General features: G+C 35.0%; 1 protein-coding gene across 1 annotated transcript in view; it reads left to right on the top strand.

Annotated features, from left to right (window-relative positions):
- The window catches only part of Pi3K21B (phosphatidylinositol 3-kinase regulatory subunit alpha), a 405,502-nt gene that overhangs the window by 122,614 nt on the left and 261,221 nt on the right, over nucleotides 1-21,667 (top strand). The gene's annotated exons all lie outside the window — the stretch shown is intronic.

Raw genomic sequence — 21,667 nt, 5'->3', positions numbered from 1 at the left:
ATTTCATCGCCCAGTGCGAGACACCTCCCCACTTATTAGAGGCCTGAAGTGGCTTGAAAAAGTTCCATGATTGGTCTCTAGAGTAGGGTTTCCAGACTGCAATAAAAATTACAAAAATATATTAAAAATGGCAAAAAATATCCTTAGACCACCCACGGTACAAATTGTACTATAAGTATCTAATAATCTTTCGTGGGTGGGAGCCACAGATGAAAAAGAAATAAACAATTTGAATTGTACGTAATGAAATGTTTAATCCTATTTTAAAATTTACTAATCTTAACTTTGAGCTAGTGTAAGGAAACCCACTTTGAACTAAAAGAAACCTTTGATCTTTGAGAACAAAGTAATTAACTAGAAGTTTTATGCCCTGTTATTTTTAGATTCCTTATTGGAAACAGTGGATTACTAGATATATTAATAGTCGCATTTATTGCAATGACATTTGGGTCATATTGTCACAACTTTTCTAAATTATTTTGCTCGCCTCCCCGAAACCCTATATTTGCAGCTCTTTCAGCTACACAACTAATCAATCACAAGCAGTAACGAATCGGACTGTTTTTTTTTTGTTTGTTTGTTTTTGTTTTTCCCTTATTTGAAAGTCAGTATTGTGGTGTGGTCACTTGCTTTCATTATACAATCAGCAGGTCGCGAAAATATATTCACGACTTGAATTTTCTCAGCGATCATAAATTAAATTTTTGTAAGGATTCCAAGTACCTGATTTTAATAATCTTGTCCGACCAGAGCTAAAGAATACTTTCACGTGAACAATAAAACGGATTGGTGTGTAGGCGTTAAAACTCAGTTAAAAATAATGCAGGTAAGACATTAATGTCTAGTCAAGTTTCTCTCGGATTTGAAGCTTTGTTTATCATGAAATTGAAAATTTATTAGCGAAATGATCTGAATTTGTGTTGAATATACAGATTGTTTTCCATATTAAATGAAAAATGAGTTACACAGCATTTTGAGAAGCGAAAACGTCTCTGTTACATTAACAACAAATTCCAATTGATTTCATGGTGTAATTTTTAGGCTTTTTTTTTTAATATGAATCTATATTTTATTTTGGATACTGTGAAGGTCACGAGACTATCTCATTGAATTATGTTACGGTAATCGCAGCCAATCCTTGCCATCAGAGTAACATGCATTCCCTTTGGTTGAAAAACTTGATTTGGAATCCCATCCGTTATGTAAGGAACTTTTATAAGGATTTTAAACTGACAGAGCTTCTCCGTAGTGCAGTGGGGAGGACGTCGTTCCGGACCACAGTTTTGCAGCAGGCTGGATGGATTTCAAGGATCACACCGCTTAGCCGTGTGATCGGCCTACTACTCACTTTGGAAAACTTTTTGAAGTCACTTCAGGACTCCAATAAGCGGGGTGATGAAATTCATTTCACAGCTTTCATTCCAAAGTGAGTAGTAGGCCGAACACTTTCAGTTGTAATTAACATTTGGAAATCGTTAGTCGTTCGATAATTTAGTCCATGGCATCTGATAATTTTAGTACGATACCTAACAAACCTGCTTATCTAATTCATCAGACTACGTACGTACACGTATGTAAACGTGATGCATCGCAAAAAATTATACCGAAAAATACCGTTCCCCAGCTGTGCAGAGTTTGGGAAACTGATAATAGAGTCTAGGACTTCGTTGTAAATGAATGTTGGCTATGATAAACCTATTATCACCCTGCACTGTTCCTGTTTGATACTTTAATTCCAGATATTCGTGCTGGTTTCTGCTTCTGTTTCCTAGCTTTTCCTCAGTTTGGAATGGAAATTCCTCAGAACAGGCAGCATTTTTCTAATCCTAACGTGCCCATTATTGGTTTAACTGGGGAACCAGTACAATGCTTGTCTTTTAGCTGATGTTCTGTAAGGCCGTCTGCTGAAGTATTCCATCCTTAACAAGTCCGACGCGTGACCAGCATTGTTGCATTTCGCTACCATTTCAGAATTCACAATTCACATTGATTGTGAATTCTCCGTTAAGGTATGCCGAGATTCGTCAGTCTGCACATAGATTTAAAAATGATTTAACTCTAGCAATATTGAAACTGCATTGTGTGTACTGATATTTCAAACTGCGATATCCACCGATATTTGCTGCTAGTTTCCTCACCTCCTACACATACTAGTACTTAAAAATCAACAAGTTGATTTGAGAAGGAAAAATACTGTACCTTATTGTGGGTACAGTATTTTGATACTGTACCCGCAATATTTTCGATCTTTCCCCCCTCTCCCACTTCAGTACAACCATCAAAACTACAATCAGCTATTTAAAACAATTTACATAATTATTTTTTATTACCTTTTTAATGAAAAATTATCAGACGTCTTTCGTCTAAATAATCTCGTCTACTTCCTTGGAAATAATCCCGAAAACCTTTAATTTCTTAGGATAAAAGGATATGATTGAATTAGGAGGCGATAATGTAAACATTTTTAGCTTTTAATTCGTCGAATAGTCAGCGAATCGGTTTCCTAGCAACCCAGATCGACTAGTGTAAACAAGTCTTAAGACTGCGCGATTCTTTTAATACTCAGTTGGAGTTAAATATCAACAATGTGTCTCCGATCATTGAAAGTTGGCTGAATTTTCTGGCTCTCGGACCATTATTGATATGTGCTCTAAATATTGGTGGCATTAATAGCGCGACAGTTTCCATGATCCTACCGTGGGCATGAATTTTAAGTCTGCTCCGGACCAGCTTGTATAGCTCCTTGAGTTTATAAGGCTTCTTAAATACCACACCAGCACTTTTAGATGCTGATTCATATTAATCTCTCTTTCACACACAACACACACCATTGACATCGGCTTTTTTGTTTCACATTGCTATTGGGATGGCACATAAAACTGAGGCGAAGCTTTGGATTCCCTGAAATATGGGAATTATGGCTTGTTAGTGAATGTGTTATATTGCTTTGATTTCTTGCAACAATGGAAGGATATCACCTCCCTCCCCCCTCCAACCTTGGGTCGTGGTTTTGAATCCCACGCGAGTTTGGATGTCTGTGGGATGCCTTAAATTTAGGTGTTAATGAATTTCATCCCTCCCCATGTGAGACCCCCACCCTACTTATTGGTCTGAAGTAGCTTGAAAGTGGTTCATCTTTTTTTCTCTGAAACAAGGTTTTTGGATTATATAATCCTTAGCCCATCCATGGTATTAACGATAGGTTTACAATCTTTCGTGAGTAGTATTCATATTTTTAAAGTCACAGCATTGAGAGAATGGTCTACCCAGTGCAAGTTCTTGAAGGACTTATTCCAGGAACTCGAAAAAGCCAGACTTAGAATAAACTGGATAAACAGTATAAAAAGTTGGACCGATGCTTCATTTACAGAGCTGAACTGAGTAGAAGATTTCTGTAAGGAACATTTCCTAATATCTACTCTACATTCCTTTGTGGAGTGTGGAATAATGTCAACAATGTCATATTTTTTCCTAACATCCTCATTTTTTTAATATGATGCGGCATTGATTCCGTCTGTTCACTCACCTAATCTTTCCCAGAACTCGCATATCTATAGTCTTCACTCTTTGATCAAGTGTTTTATTTCTAACCCATCTCTCGGATCTGTTAGTTAAAATTGTCTTGTATGTAGCCACTTTAGTGTTTTCACTAATTTCTCTTTTATTCCATATAAATTTATTCACTTCACTTCCTACCGCACCGGCTTTGCTAATTCTGCTATTTACATTTACCATATTCATTAAAAATTGTGCATAAACAACTGAAATATTTAACTTGTTCTAGTAATTTTCTAGAAAATATTTCTAGAAATATTTTCTAGTAAACAACAAAGTAGGAAATTATGACCAGCTGAGGAGTATACTGAGTTCAGTAGAATAGGATCGGTTGCTGGATGGAAAGAATATCGACAGTGCATGGGAAGCATTTAAACAATACTTAAGTGATGCGATATCAGAATGTCCCGAGAGTTCGAAAGATAAATAGAGTAGTAGTCAAATGGATGTGTAATCTTAAAGAGATTCGTAAGAAAAGGACGATGTGGAAGGAATACCGTTTGCATAAGAATGACGTCCGTTATGAATGTTATAAGCAGCAGGCTAGAATAGTCACAACGGTTGTACCGAAAGAAAAATCTGATTTTGAAAAGAAACTGGCTCTGCGTGCTAAAGACAACCCACAAGAATTCTATCGATAAGCTGCAAGTAAAAGAAAGAATAACTTTTAAATACAGATGCAGAAGAGGTTGTTCAGTTAATGAGTATCCATTTCGTTAAAAGCTATCAACCTGGTGAACGCAACATTGAGCTCACTGTTACCTCTTCACTAGATGGAGAAACGCAGGTGTGTGAGGCCGAGGTATTAGAGCTGTTGCACAAACTGAATAAGAATTCAGCAATAGGGAGTGGTGGAATATCAGCACATGTGCTAAAAGAGTGTTCAGCTGATGAGTCTCAGAACAGGGAAGATTCCGCAAGAATGGAAGGAATGTATGGTAATTCCATTGCACAAGGGTGGTGCAAAGACCGATGTATCCAACTATCGACCAATTAGTATATCAGGAGTGGTAGTGAAGATTTTGAAAAAATTGGTTGGGGCTCACATTCAGAAATGGGTTGATAGCGAATCTCTACTTTGCAATGAAAAACATGGGCTTACTAAGGGAAGGTGTTTTAGCAACTTGCTCACATTCTATAATGTTACCATTGAACTAGACAAGGGGAATGGATACATCATGATACTTTTGGATTTTGCTAAGGCTTTTGACAGAATACAGCATGGCAGACTGCTGCATAAATTGGAGAAAATGGGTTTGGGTTATATTAGCATGGATAAGAGGATGGCTGATTGACAGATATCAAAAAGTGGTATACGGGGGAACTGAGTATGCAAGGTTTAAGGTAACAAGTGATGTACCACAAGGATCAGTGCTTGGTCCACTGTTATTCAATCTGTACATTAATGATATTGGGAAGGATTTGACAAGTGACATACAGTTATTTGCTGATGATGCAAAGTTAAGTAGGGTAATCAGGAATGCTGCTGATAGCAGATTTGGAGGAACTTATGAAAGTTGAAGAAGTGCTAAATATGGTCTTAAACTTAACCTCAAAAAGACAAAAGTTATGGCAACATGTGAACTTAATGATTTTGAAATTGATGGGGAGAAATGGAAGCAGTTAACAATTTTGTGCTCCTAGGATCCGGAATTGATAAAGATGGTTATTGTACTGAAGAAGTTAGAAGAAGATTATTACTCTACAAATTTAAGCAAGATCTTTAAAGATGAAGATAGTCGCCTCGTAACAAAAATCAGAATCGTGAGATTCTGATTTTTGTTGCGAGACCACATAATGAGAAAGAGTGAAAGAAGGAAGATAGATACATTTGAATTATGGGTTTGGAGATGCTTATTAAGAATACCATGGGGTGCAAAGCAAACCGATAAATCAGTGATAGACAGAATAAAGCCAGATTGCTCCCTCGAAGCTGTGGTCATCAAGCAAAAATTGTCATACTTCAGACATATTATGCCAGCAAATGATAGTCTGGAGATGATGATGCTTGCTAAAGTTGATGGAAGCAGGAGAAGAGGAAGACCAAGAATTAGATGGGTGGATGGAGTTAAAAAAGCAACTGGAATGTGCTTGGAAATTCTGAAAGATATGGCCAGCGACAGATCTGAATGGAGAATGTATGTTCATAGAATCACCAGGAGTCGAAAATGACTCGATGGAACATAACAACAAAATTTTAAAATTTTATTAACTTCAGCGTACTACCCTTTCAGGCAAAGGCAGCTTGCGAGGAGTCATATTTCATTCGAACGGGAATAATTATAAATGTATTTTTTAACATTTGTATTATAATAAATTACAAACTTATGAAACTTTTTTTTAAAAAAAAATATGAATTATATTTTTAGTTATACGTATCCTAATATACATACGGTAGGAAAAAAATCATTAAATTTAAATTTTCAATAATAAAAGTTTGAGACAAATGAAATTGTTCCTGTTGAAGAGGGAAAAAAAGTTCGAAATTGTGGCGTTTATTATTTTTTTTATATACGTGTATCCCTAAGGGGATACACGTACCACAGTTTGGGAAATACTTGCTCGGTGGGAACGTTGCCTGCGACTTTTTTGTTACAGTAATTGTTTATGTAATCATGCAGATATGGCAGCGGTTTTCATCCCCAATAACAAACATACTAGCCAGAAAGTACATAATACTGACCTGACCAATACACGTTCGCCTCCATAACATTTGCGAAGACTTCACGACCTTTGATCTTTTGCTGGAAAAATCTGGTTTCGAATTCTGTCTAGGACTCGAGGAACTTTTTATAAAGCTTTTTCAGTTGAAAGCAAGTTAATGGACTTATGCAGGATTGGCAGTTTTTTCCTCGAAACTTAAGGTTTTTTAATCCCACAGTAGGCAAACCAGCCAGAGGATCGTGCAGTTAACAGACATAAAATACTGGTCTTCAACAGCTTGAGTTGTTTCAGCCATAATTTAGACTCAAATGCACATCGAAATTTAGACAGTTTTCGATTGTTGATATACTATATTTTCCATGAAAACTATACTCGCTTTGACTTATGTATTCTATAGGTAGTTTATTTTGTCTGATTTTGCTAATAAAAATGGGAAAAAATATCAGATTAAATTATATTTATTAATATCATTTGAATTAGTTTTTCAATAATTGATCCGATTTAAACCCAAACTTTATCACGGTGACATTCTGAATCCAAAGTTTATTAAATTTCATCAAGATAGATCTATATTATGCACTGGATTAAATAACTTCGAAGTTTTTTTATTTCTGCAAACAGTTCGACTGAGACAGAAATAAATAGCCCCCCCCCCCCCCGACAAATTTTTGTACGAATTTCGAATAGAGGTTTAATAAAATATTGCCGGCCAGAGACTCCGATGAAAGATAAAAAGAATGATTTATCCATTTGTTGAAAATGCACAACATGGAGTATAACTGCAGATAATCTTACAAATGTGTTTTTCTTAAATGCATTGATAATCACATTAGTGGAACTTAAGAGTAGTTTTGGAATATATACTCTAATTTTGTCATTAAAATGAGTTTCAACTGATACGACAGATTTTAAATTACCCGAAGTACTACATTTCTTTAAATTTCATCGGTCAGAGAAGAATATCATTTCAAATCGTTTAGCTAGTGCATAATTGTAACAGCAAAACATTTCATCAACCAGTTTTAAACTTCAGAATGACGTAAAAGTGAACATAGCGTTATCGGTTTATCGCTTAACTCTGAGCAAGTTCAAACTGAAAATTCGATTTATCGACGTTTCCGTTATTTTCGCGAGAAATATCATGTCTGTAACAAATTTATCTTATTCAGAGATCTGTTTCAGTACGGGTTTAGCACGTTTTATAATACATCGATCTGTTATAACATGTTTACTACAAATGAGCCAGTTGAAACCAAGACTGTTAACAGGAAAAAGAGGGGATGATATGATAGAGGTCTATAAACTTCTGAATGGGTGTTATAGGATATCGCCTGATGACATTTTTCGTTATATGGAAGGTAGGGAGAGAACACGGTAGCATCCACGGAAGTTAAGTTTGTTTGCAGTCAAGAAAGGGATAAGAGCTAGGATTTTCCCTCACAGAGCAGTGAATGAAGGGAATAGTTTGCATTTAGTGTGAATGAATTTAACAGAAAGTATGACAGCTGGTTTGGGGTGATTTATAGCCTCTCTCGATGAGTTCTTGACTTCGTTGAAGTCTTAAATAATGATAATAATAAGTGTAAAATTAGCATCGTTTTAATAATAATGTATAGTTGCCTGTGGGAAAGGGAGGCGTTTATCATTATGTAGAGTCGTTTTCATTTCAGATGTCTCCAATTATCACTACATATATACATAATGTAATGTATTTAATGGTACAATAAAGCTATGTTTTTTTGCATTTGCAGTGTGGTGTCTATTGGGGATGGAATAGGTCTCTATATACGAACGTTTTCAAAAGAATAGACGGAGTGAACAAAATCTGTCTATTCCTATGAATAAGAATGAATTATCCTGTTTTATGGCAAGCACACCCATGGCATTAAATAAAATATTTCCTAATTTCTGTTTTTATTGAAATAAAATCAGAAATTAGGAAATTAAAAATAAGTAATGAAACGCACACTAAGCTGAAACAAGTTTCACAAAACAAGACCTGTCCTTACTACATATAATAAAGCAAAAAAAAAAAAAAAGAAAGAATGAATGAAACCGTAAAGAATTTAATATCGAGTATGAATTTTATTATATAGTATGAACATTTAAATACAATATGGAAAAATATAAATGTTCATGCTATATAATAAAATTCATGCTCGATATGCATAATGGGAAGAGCCACTACCTAGACCAGTTTCGACCTTTATTCAGGTCTCTTCAGTGGGAGCCAGACCAGGGAGAGATACCAATCATAGAATAACCTGAGCTAGCTTAAAGCGCTTTAGGAATATTATTCTGTTAATGCATTAGCATTCATTACTAATACTTTCCCGTATCTAGCAGACTGTTTGGAAGTAGATTCTCCGTAAAGTTTCGATATGAGTTTCAATAAGGAAATAGGCATATTTAAATAAATTATATTATAATTTATTTAAATATGCCTACTCACGGCATTTTCTTATTGAAAAATATACTACACTCTTATCTTAGCCAAAAGGCCGAGAATCGAAAAGTGTAGCATCTGCTCTTATCAGTTTTATACAGGCTCCATCTTCTCCAAGATATTAAACTGATTTTTGGAAAGTGGCGAAGTGCATATCGCTTACTCCGCCTTTGCCTCGAGTTGCCATGAAGTAACACTACTAGATTCAACTCTCTTTCTCCCCATCGGGAAGTAATGAAACACACACTAAGCTGAAACAAGTTTCACAAAACAAGACCTGTCCTTACTACATATAATAAAGCAAAAAAAAAAAAAAAGAAAGAATGAATGAAACCGTAAAGAATTTAATATCGAGTATGAATTTTACACTACTCATTATACACGCCAGAAAGGTGGTGTGTGTGTGCTTTGCATTATGGGATACATACTAAGACAAGTGATATAAAGTCATTAGCCTCTATATACAAGTAGCTCAGACGTGAATATATTTCACATGCAAACCTTTTGTTTTTGCTTGGGAAAAAGGATTAAAACCAAGTATAAAATTTCTTGGTATCTTTTACATACAGGGTGGCCATAAAATAACTTTTCCTCTTTGGACGCATCTGTAACTAAAACCAATAAACGGAATGGGACCAAATTTTATATTGAGACTTTTGAAGGCATGGGGAGATGATTTCTGAAAAAAAAAAAAGATTTTATACCACAAGTCGCCGGGTAGAGGAAATTTTGGCGCTAGCGGAGCCGAAAACAAGCGGATAATTACATCAAAGGCAGATAAAATGGAATAATAACATTTCTACGGTGTAAGCGACAGCCGCGTCACTCATTCCAGCTGGATATGTTGGCACGTTACAATGATAATAATAATAATAATTAAACTAAAACAACAACTTGCGAGAGACACAGAAATTAATGTAGTGATTGAACTCACAGGAAATAATGTTTTATTCATCAGAATCAGGGTTCCCTGGACCAAATACACGATTTTCAATGTGCTGACCTTTCTTGTGTACAACAAATTGCATCCGGTGTGTGACATACTCTACAGCTGAGCGTAAGGAGTCGGATGGGATGTTCATAACAGCCCATTTTATGTTCTCTTTCAAGACGTGTAAGTTGGGAACGCCATCAACATACACAACGAATTTCAAATACCCCAACAGCCAAAAGTCACTTGGAGTGATGTCCGGGGATCGAGGCAGCCATGCCGTTGGAAAGAACTGACTGATAACCCTCTCATTACTGAAATGCTGGCGTAAAAGCCGCTGTACTGAACGTTCAATGTGCTTTCCGTCCTCTGCCAGGTCTAACTCCTAGTGATCCAATTTCTTCAAACTTCTTAATCATAGCTCTCAGTGCTACAGCTGACATAGGACCTGTACGCAGGTTATGAAGCCTAAATTCTCGAAGGGCCGCTCCAGCATTGCACTGTTTAAGGTAAAACAACTTAACAAGTAAAGCACGCTGAGGCAAGGCAGGGCGCATATTGAGCACAATTTATCAGTCATTCGCATAATTGCCTGAACGTTCCCAATCCCTTTTTAAGTGGAATTGGTGGCGCTGCTGTCACGTACGCACAGTAAAATTTGCATAATCTTTTTTACCTGCGTTTACTGCAAATATTTCACTGCTTTCAGCTCTAGCGCCAAAAATTCCCCTACGGCGACTTTTAGTACTAAATCTTTTTTTTCGCGGAATTCATCTCCCCATGCCTTCGAAAGTCTCAATATAAAATGTGGTATCATTCCGTGTATTAGTTTTAGCTACAGATACCTCCAAAGAGGGAAAGTTAATTTATGGCCACCCTATATATATATATATATATATATATATATATATATATATATATATGTGTGTAGAAAGTTTTTTTAGTTTGGGTATACTATGTTAATGATACCAAGCAATTTTATAAGCTAGGTTTTAATCCTTTTTTTCCCGAGTAAGCAAACAGACAAGTAAGTCAAGTTTGTACCTGCATGTGGTGCAAGTCTGAGGCAACTCGTGGTAAAGGTGGAGTAAGATCCAATCACTTTCCTTAGTATTTTTCCCTAATGCAAAGCACATCCCCTTGCAGAGATGTATGATGCTATGCATTAAAGGCAAGGGCCACTACCCAGACCGGTTTCGACCTTTATTGAGGCCTCATCAGTGGGAGCCAGACCATAAAAATGCCAAGGGTGAAGTAATGCAGAGCTTATAAATTTTACCTAAACAAGGTAAGGGGATGTGCTTTGCATTAGGGGAAAGTGATAGGAACTTACTCCACCTTTACCACAAGTTGCCTCAGACTTGCACCATGTGCAGGCACAAACTTGACTTAGTTTTCTGTTTGCTTACTTGGGAAAAAAGGATTAAAACCTAGCTTATAAAATTGCTTGGTATCTTTAACATAGTATACCCAAGTTAAAAAACTTTCTACATCTTACTCTCATCCGGAGATTTTTATTTAATAAAGTCAAAAGCACCTTGTGGCAACTTGTTTAGGTAAAATTAATAAGCTCTGCATTACTTCACCCTTGGCATTTTTATGGTCTGGCTCCCACTGATGAGACCTCAATAAAAGTCGAAACCGGTCTGGGTAGTGGCCCTTGCCTTTAATGCATAGCATCATACATATCCATAAGGGGATGTGCCTTGCATTAGGGGAAGATACTAAGGAAAGTGATCGGAGCTTACTTCACCTTTACCACGTGCAGGCGCAAACTTGACTTACTTATCTGTTTGTTTACTTGGGAAAAAAGGATTTAAACCTAGCTTATAAAATTGATTGGTATCTTTAACATATATAAAATTGCTTGGTATCTTTAACATATATATATATATATATATATATATATACTAGGGGAGCTCCTCCCCCCCAGTTCCGGGCTGGTAAGCCGGTTCTCCTTCAATTCTGATGACATGAGACAACAATGTGTTTGTCTCATGAAGGCAAACACATTGTTGGACGTTTCAAAACAATGAAGAGACAAAAAAGGTGACATAAAAACGTTTCAAATTTCGGCTTATCTTTTTATATATATATAGAATAGATCATTTTTTATTGCAGAGCGCGATCAGAAAAGTTTAAAAAACACTGGTCCAGGCGGAACATTCACTTGAGCTTGCGAATGGTGGTGGATTTAAGCAAATTACTCGTAATTTTACGGGTTATAAAGAGACAAAAAAAAAAAAAAAAAAAAAAGGGCAACATTAATCCGAGATATGTTACATTAGCGCACATTGATTCTGAGACCGGAAACTTACGTTAGATCAAATCTTATATTTCTCAGTAGATGCACCAAAAATCTTCCAAAAAGAATTTTTTGGGACTATTCACTTATTCTCTCCATGAGTGAACAGCCCGGTTAATTGATGTATCCCTCTCTCTCAGACTCACTTCAGTCACTCATATACATTCTGTTTCTTCTTTATGTCTGTTGAATAAACATTTTCGGAGAAATGTTTAGAGACCATAGACACTGTTCACTGAACTAACTTTCATCCTTCTGTTGGGTAAATATAGCTGCTGATCAACATATGCTCGTAGTTCACCTTCAAACTTACTGAAGTAACTTCTTGTGTTCTTTCATCTTTCTCTCTTCTGGACCAGCCTTCATTACTTTTTCTTTCTTAAGGGAGTAAAGGAGAAAAAAAAAAGTTAAAAGTGCGAATGTTCTTTCTTATTCAACTTCGCACATGGTGCTGTGCTATAACTTTGCAACCTTCTTTTTTTTTTTTTTTCTCCTCTGTTGATGTGTGTGTGTGTGTGTGTGTAAAAATTGTTTCTCTGGAATAATTTGAATGGTAAATGCTGTAACTACTGAACCTGGCATGGGGTCCTGATAGTCCATGCTAAAGAACTGATTTGTTTTTTTTTTAAACATTGGCTTCACTATTGGATGCTACGTAGAGTAGGGAGGGAGGGAGGGGTTTCTTTTTCTTTTTTTTGGTCTAACGTTAAATAACACATTCTTTTAAATCACTTTTCATGCTGATGTCAAATATATATCTTGTATTTATGCTGCATTCACAGAATGCTATTGCATAGTTGTCAGATATATATAATGCTATTCCTTCCCCAGGGCCTGTATCACAGCGCGTCTTTGTCTCGGCCTGGTTAGCGTATCCGCTCTCCAGCCAAAAGGCTGTGTGTTCGAATCCCGCCGTGGGCTTGGATGTTTGTGATTGTCTGTGAAAATACTAGTGGTAGTGGGTCATTGTAGATTGAGGGTGGTGGAGATAGAGAGTTAGAGTAGATGCCCTCCTTCGACGTGTCTTTGGACTCCCTGGAAGTGTCAAGTAATAATAATCTTACGCTAGCCAGCGCGGGTGTATTAAATGACATCACCATGAAGAGCTGTCTGATAAAATGAACACATTAAATCAAATATTTCGATCTGAATATAACAGATAACTGGTAAGCAGACAATTCAACAAGGCGGAATAACAACAATAGATAGGCAAAGTGGAATCCCGAAATGAAGCCTTTTGGCTCCTCGAGCTGCCCTTTCCTTTAGTAAGTAACAACAACAGATTTCAAAAGATACGAACCACGCGCTAGACTAGTACATTGTATGTTAGATTGCAGTGTGATACAAAAAAGTATTGTTTGCATCTAATAAATATAAGATTCCCAAATTTTAGGTAAAGAAAGAAGTGCTATTTACATCGCCCGAAGTTAGACGGTTATTACTTGAAGTTCAGGCGATGTAAATAGCACTTTGGCACCCCTCTTTGAACAAATGATTCAATTTTAAAACAGCAATAGCGTAGTAGACGGGTCTTGGACACACACACTAGACGGGGCGAGCCCGCCTAGTGTGTGTGTGTGTGTGTGTGTGTGTGTGTATGTATGTGTATATATATATATATATATATATAGTTAGACCAATGCAGCATTCATGTATTTAATGTGAATTTTCTGTCTGTGATTACAAAGTGGTATTGTTTGTTGTAAAATACTACGAACGTTTTTTTGCCATTTTTTGATGTAGTATTGTTTTTCAGTAGTTTTGTATCTCAGGGTACATATTATTGGTTCAGGCAAAATATCCAATAGATGTACAGTCAGTCAATATAGAGTATATATATATATATATATATTTAAATATTGTGTTAAATTATATTTCTTGCTTTCTTTTCCCGTATTACGCCCGATTACACCAAGTAACACGGCTTCTTTTAAATGTAATTTTACTAGTGATAAGGGCGTTAATTCTATTTCCACTCGTCTCTTTCTGTGACTGCGTGTGTCTTCTGCCACTTTCTGTTTTCCAAGAAGAAAATTCCTGTTGTCTTTGTATGAGAGAATTGGCTTACTTGCCTTAGATTGAAAAGTTTTTATAAATATTCATTTTGTCTTGGACGAGATTCGGGCCGAGATTTCTTTTTATTTAAAGAGATTCGCAGTCGGTAGACTGCGTTACAGTCTCAATAAATGATTAATTCTCAGTTGTCGGGCTGCGTGATCAGGCAACTAACTTTCTTAGCCACGAGATGAAAAATACTGGGCGCTAGCGTAATAAATTCTATATGTTATAATATTACATTTTCCTAAATGCATCGACTAACCTTTTTATGCACTTGCCAGATTTTTACAAAAAGCAATCTTTGGCAGCATTGTCACTCACAATAGAATGGGAATCCACACTTAGAAAGTCAACCTTTGAACGATTCATACTATTAAACAGTTGCAACAGCATACTAATCTGTTAATTAATGAGTCATTGTGTGGTTATTTTGTAGTGCAGTAATTTTCGTTCTTCAGCTAGCCTCAGATTCAAGATCGGTAATGTAAAATTCTTTATTATTATTTTCTCTTTTATTGCTACAGTTCCATTTTTAATATGTGCACTTCCGTTTGCATAACTACCTATTAAATTCATTTTGTCCGAATTCAATTTTTTCCGAACTCGGGCTGGATAGATTTTTATTAAAAAAAATGGTATTTGGAATTCGTAAATTTTACTCCATTTTAATTTTTGGACCATTTGCAGGTGTCGTGCTTTGCGAAATTATATATTACAGTAACTGGATAAAATTTAGTAAAATTTTGGATTTATTTTGCTGAATGGATATTTCTTGAAATTTGGTATCCGAATCCTTCCATAAATTTCTTAATTTATTGGAATATGTGGAGGGATAAAACACATCGAAATTATATTTTATAAGTGGCATCGCTGGATCGAAATTAACATTTCGGATTTAGTATACATTCCACCAGATAATGTTGCTGAAGTTAAAATTTGTGTGTGTGTGTAGTTGGATTTTTATTAGCAAAATACTGTTGGACTTTACAAAGGCATTTAACAGGACACCGCATGGAATTTTGATACATAAATTACAGCAAATGGATAGTATGGACATGCAGTTGGTGATGTGGATAAGAGGTAGTTGATGGAGAGATTATCAGACAGCACTTTATTCAGGAGCAGAATCCTGTAGAAGGCTTGTGACTAGTGGCGTGCCACAGTGCTCCATACTTGGGCTACTACTATTTAATTTTACACGAATGATATAGGAAATGATCTGAGGAGAAATATTCAGTTGTTTGCTGATGATGTAAACTTAGAGCAACAATCAATATAGATGTTGAAAATTTACGGAATGATTTAAATAGACTGGCAGTATTGGAAAAGGAGAACGAATGTCCATTTAATGTGGTGAAGTGTACCATATTGATAGAACTGTACTCCAGGAAATTGATGAAGCCAGGGATTTTGGATGGATGGGGAAGTTGAAGTTCAGAGGGCATATTGAAAAAGTAGCTAAAACAGCACATAGGATTACCTGATTATTGATGAACACTTTGATAAGCAGAGACAAATAGGTAATAGTTCCCCTTTATAAAGCTTTGATAAGGCCTTGTATAGATTGCGTCGCCTGGATTTCTTGAAGGTGTTGAAGAACGGATTCAGAGGCAAGTGACTAAGATGGTGGCAGGGCTTTGGGATGTTCCACATGAGGAAAAATTGAAGATTTGTGGGTTACAGAAGTTATTAGAGGTTGATATTTAGCTATTGGTTGATAACGGAAGAGGATATAGAGATAATAGAGACATATAAGTTGCTTAGGGAATTTTTACAGGATTGGTCTGGAGGAAATATTTCAGTATAATGTGAGGAAAACGAAGGATCATGTATGGAAATTAAATAACAGCCATTAACAAGGGCATGAGGGCTAGATTTTTTTTGCTTGGAGAGTGGAATGGATTGCCAGAGTCGGTTGTGAGTGTCGGAGAACGAGTTCAAAGCAAAACATAACAGGTTCCAAAAATCTTTTCCTAATTAAAATTCTTTTTTTTTTTTTTTAAATTTATGTTGTGTCATGTCTTCTATTTCTATGCTACTTATGAATTAGTGGTCGCATAAGGTGGGAATCCTGGCCGCTGTGAACGCAAGGCGAACGAAGGGGAGATGCTCAGTCATAGCTCGTACGCAATACATAGTGTATTCTCAAATCGTCTACTCAACTCGCCCCCCAAGATTAAATCTTGAGTGCTCGGCCCCTCCAAGATTAAATCCTGAGTGCGCCACTGACAGGTATTGATGGTTGATGTAGTGAACTTCTCGTGATGAGGCCACGGGCTCCATGAAGGTGCCCATATGTGATGATAATAATAATTTTCACTGGATGGATGGTATTTAATGAAATTTAGAATCTAACACGTCGATGTATCGAATAGTTTTGGCTTCAGCAATATTAGTTTTAGCGCAAAATTATGTCTTAAGTACATAAGCCAAAAACTAGCTCATGTATAATAATAAACGCGCCATAACTTTTGACATACACTCGTCAGTTTTTGGAAAGTACCGCCATTCGCTTAATAGAATATTGATTGTAGTCCTTTCGTATGGAAGGATAGAATTCTTTGAATAACGCAGTTTTCATGTAAACAACTGAAATTATGTTTATATACTTCCTAACATTGATTTTAGGCCATTTATGGCCTGTTCCGGTCTCATACCATCTCTTTCTTAGTCTTCCGATTCCTCTTTTTCCACTTATTTTACATTGGTATAATATTTTCGGTACTCAGCTGTTGTCCATTCGATTTAAATGTTCTATCCATTTTTGTTTATACTGTCTTATGTAGTAATTAATTGGTTTTTATATTCAGAGATTGTAAAATTTCTTCATTTGTTTTATGGTCCCGCTTGCTGTTTTTCTGAGAAATTTCATGCTGTTTGAATTCGTTTTTCATCTTTACTTTTTATGGTCCATGTTTCACTTCCTTAGAGTAAAGTTGGTTTTGACAAGACATTATATAGTCTGATTCTCGTGTGTTTTGTACTAGGGATGGCTTAAATATATTATTTATTATGCCATTTACTTTGACAAAGTTTGATATTTTAGTGTGTATGTCTTTTTCTTCGTATGATAAATCACATAGTATTTGAAAGTATTTTCTTCTTCTAATATTTTATTATCTATCGTTTTACTTCTTATTGAGTTTTCTCCTTTGAATGCCATTAATTTTGTTTTTTCTTTAGGTATTGTCATATTATATTGTTTTGAGATATCATTTAATGGTTTTAATGATCTTTGTAAATCATCTTCTGATGTAACTAATACTATTTGATCATCTGCAAATAGCATGTATCTATCTTCATTTGTGGGGTTATTTGTATACTAAATGGGTTATACTGTTTCCAGATTGTTATAATTTTATATTGAAATGCAGAGGTGAGGGGGCACATCCTTGCCGTACTACTCGTGATATATCTTTCCATTCTGATATGTGTTCTAATTTAACTGCTATTTTTTCGTGCATATATTTCTTGAATGAATGGTAAAAGTTGGTTTGATATATTTAAATCGGTTAATATTTAAAATTTTTGTCAACTAATTTTGCCAAAGACTTTTTTTCATAATCAATAAAGGCCACGTGTGTTTCTTTTTGAAATTCTCTTCTCTTTTCTATTAATAATTTTAGAGTAAAAATTGGATCTATGGAGGAATCGGCCTTTTCGGAAACTATTTTGTTCTCCTACACCTGCAGCAGTTTGTCCTCTACAACAGTGCTTCCCAAACTTCTGGATGTCATAGCCCCCTTTTGGAAAAATTAAAATATTTCACGGCCCCCCTCGGAAAAAAATCGTAATATAGACATATGTTATTATAATATTTATTGTATTTATATTCACTACAAAACATACATAGCGAAAATTGCAAAAATCAAATGCAAATATTACATTTTTGGCATCTTTCTTACACATTTGACATGGCACATTATCTCATATTTTTATGTAGATAGATATATTGTTATTGCACATTTGCACTACAAGCACATGAAACGTAAAACGATTAGTAATTAGAATAAAAGAAGTTTAATAACAATTTAATGTAATGGATGGATGTGTTTCAATACTGCTACACCAATATCATGGGAAATATTTGAAACTGCAATTCTTAGATTTCTGCTTTGAAATGAAACTTATATGAATAAGCATATATTTATATTCATTAAGCGCCGAAATACGCAGGAAGCAAAATTTGTGAACCAGCACCAATGTGTGATTTTTTCCCATTAAAATATATAAAATTACAAAAAAGAAATAATAAATAATAAAAATTAAATACGTTTCTTTTAAGATTAAAAAAATCTACTTAGTCTTAAAAGATTTTAAATTTGTTTTAATTTTCACGCCCCCCCCCTCAACAAAACCTACGGCCCCCAGTTTGGGAAGCGCTGCTCTACAATACTGTTTAGCTTCTCTTTAAATATTCCTGAATATATTTTATATCCTGTATTTAGCAGACTAATTCCCCTATAGTTATTACATTCGTCTTTTATTTCCTTTTTTTTTTATAAATTGGCATAACCAGTGCTTTTTTTCCAAGAGTTAGGATTTTTTCCAGATATCCAAACCATATTAATTAAAAAAATTTCAGAAGTCTTTCATTAAATTTTTCACCTGAATTTTTGTATAGTTCTATATTTATATTGTCTTCTCCTGGTGTTTTCCTACTTTTCATCTTCTTAATTGTATTTTTCAGTTCTAACATTGTGATATTTTTTGTTAGGTCATTCTTTTTTTATAAATGTATTGTTTCTATTTTTTTCTTTTCTTTTATTTCTTTATTCATCTATTTTATTACTTTATAGGTTTTCGGTTTGGCTTAAATATATCCTTTTCTAGTTCAGTTATAAAATTGTTCCGTCTCTGTTTTTTCCTTACTTCTTGTTTTGCAGTTGTACTGTTTCTTTTATACTCTATTTCTGCTTCTATTGTTTTGGAATTTAGCCATTTCTGGTAACTGTCCTTTTTTTGTTTTTATTATATTTTCTATTTCTTTGTTCCAGTCTCGTAGTCCTCTTTTTCTAAACCATTTACTTTTATTCCTAAGCTTTCTGTTGCTGCTTTTATGAGAATTTGTTTCAAAATTTCTCATTCCTCTTCTATGTCATTTGATTCAGTTTGTAGTTTCTGTTTTTGAGGTTGTGCATTTTTGTATTTTATGTATTCGATTTAAACCAAAGCCACTTTGGTTTAAATCGAATTTTTGCTGATACCATATAATGATCCGAGTTTAATTCAAAGCCTCAATATGCTGTTACGTCTAAAATGGACTCCGCTAATTTAAAATTTGCGATAATGTAGTCAATTACTGATTTGCATCCTCTGGCTGACCAAGTATATTTATGTATTTTCTTGTATTTAAACACCGAATTCGTTATTCTCATATTATTATGACAAGATCTCGCAGTCTGTGACCAAAATTATGTCAATTCGAAAATTCACCTCTGATCTTCATGAAATGAGTATAAACTTGTTTATACTTTAAATTGTTGTTACACACTGTGTATGAATAATTTTAAGATGCTAAGCTTAATATCTTGTGCGTGGTCGAAATAGTGCGTGTAGTGCATTCCGTTAAATTAGTTCTGTGTTCAACACTGCTTAAGGAAAGTTTTATTCTCTCTCCCGTGCGCTCTGATTCAGATTTTATTAGCAACATGTTTTAAAGTGATGATATAATATATTGTATGGGTTCTAGATATTTGGACTAATTTAACGGTAGTATTAGGCATATCAAAAATGCCTGATTACATAACCTACAGTCATTTGACTGTGTAGGTTCATTGGTTATGTAATGATATTACTAAACACAAGTTTTTATAATTGTTTGTAATCATTTTCTTACTTTATGAGCTCACAGTGTGAAATGAATAATCTCGCCTGCTCAATAGAATTTAATGAAACATGATATTTAGAAGTGTTTTTTCTATTCTGTATCATCTCTCCCTCTGCGCCTAATAATTTTTGCTTTTTTTTAAACTAGTTTAATCGTATGGTATTGAAACCGAACGGATTCATTAAATTGACCATGTGTCGCTTCTACGTGGATATTTGTCTGTCTTTTCATTAAGTTCAATTGCCGCCATTATGCACGGTGGCTTTTGGAATCCATATCACAGAGGTACGCTAAACGTCAAATGGTATTTTAAGGAAATCCTTTCAAAATGCTTTAGCTACCAATCATTTAAATGGAAATTTTTATTTACACCGCTGCGTTATACCGGATGTTTCAGTGGACTTCATTATTAAAAAAAAAAAATCATTTTATTTAAAAAAACTATGCAGGCATCCTATACCCATTGGTAGTCGACAGTTATTGAGTAAATCACTGAGATATCATATCAGTCTGCCAGAAACGGGCGTGCAATTTTTAATTGTAATAATTAAGCTGTAAAATAACATATTCCATGCAATGTGGATTTAAATGAACTATTATTATAAATATATACCTGGTCCACTACCTAATATAAGCACTGCTCTATTATTCATTAACGTAAATGGTCTGAAAATAAAGGAGACAGTTGCTCAGAGTTTAACACACACACACCCGTACTGTATCTTTAATATAAATTTCTTAAATTAACGTATTTGTTTTATAGCATTTTATTATCCTTACATTTTTGCTGTGTATCTATATATGTGTGTGTAAGAATAGTGTTAATTTATTTTTTAAAATACTTAAATATTTGAGTGTTACGGAACTCACTCCTAACTTTGTATGCAAATGTTAATTTCGATTTTCACGATTTTCACCACTTTCTGCATAACCAATCTACCGTGTAAATCGAGGGTTGGTGTGTTCAGTACGTTTTCGGAACACGTTACTGTTATCTAAATAAATAGCTTTAACGGAACATGTGCACTAGACATATTTAAATAACTTTCAAAGCTTATACATGTAACAAAAATTATATAAAATTTTATTTAAAAACTCTACTATATTTCTTTCAATATTACGTGGACATGATTATATTCTATAATTGTTATAATTATATAATCTTAATTAATATGTATTCTTCACTTTGCATTCAGTTTTCTGATCTTATTCTCCCCTTAAGGGGGATTCATAGAATAAGATCGGAAGAATCTGTGGAATGTAGAGGGGATCTGTATCAACTTCAGTTTTGCTGTAGAATAAAGACCGTGTCTGTGTATACAAGATTCCTCTAGATAACAGGCTACAATAGAAATTTCCGTGCCTTTTGAATTGTTTCATATAAAAATTATTGTGATTAGATTGGAACGAATGCAGTTTAATCTAACATAATCGGATGCAACCAATACTAAGATTAGAAACGAATTTTCAGGGACATATTTCATCTTACGCATGCTCGGTCATTCAAGTTTCGTTCGGTGAACACGATTCCATTTCGAGTACACTCCACCTAGCAACATCGCCAAGCAAACCGACCAACCCGAACAAGTTTTTTTTTTTTTCTTCTTCTTCTTTCTCATGGAGGTTGTAGTTGACACTGACGTTGCGGTTGTTCGTACGTGGCAACTGCGGCGGTGTGCTGGCGCGGGTGCATTCTTTATTCTTATGCTCCGCCGCCTGGTGAGAAGTACTCTGTTTGCAAAGGATACTGGGAGGTTTTCTGCGGGTGCATCGCGTTATCTAGTTCAGGCAGTTCAGTAATGTCAATGCGCAGTCTCACTTCTGTCGTCACTCCGCTTGAGTTCTAGTTTCTTACCGTTGTCAGCTGTTGCTATGGCT

This window comes from Typopeltis vanoorti, chromosome 3 (genome assembly GCF_054136105.1).
Source record: "Typopeltis vanoorti isolate ZY-2024b chromosome 3, IOZ_Tvanoo_1.0, whole genome shotgun sequence".
NCBI classification, from domain to species: Eukaryota; Metazoa; Arthropoda; class Arachnida; order Uropygi; family Thelyphonidae; genus Typopeltis; species Typopeltis vanoorti.
Note: the sequence above shows the minus strand (reverse complement) of the source record. Positions and strands in the feature narration are given on the sequence as shown.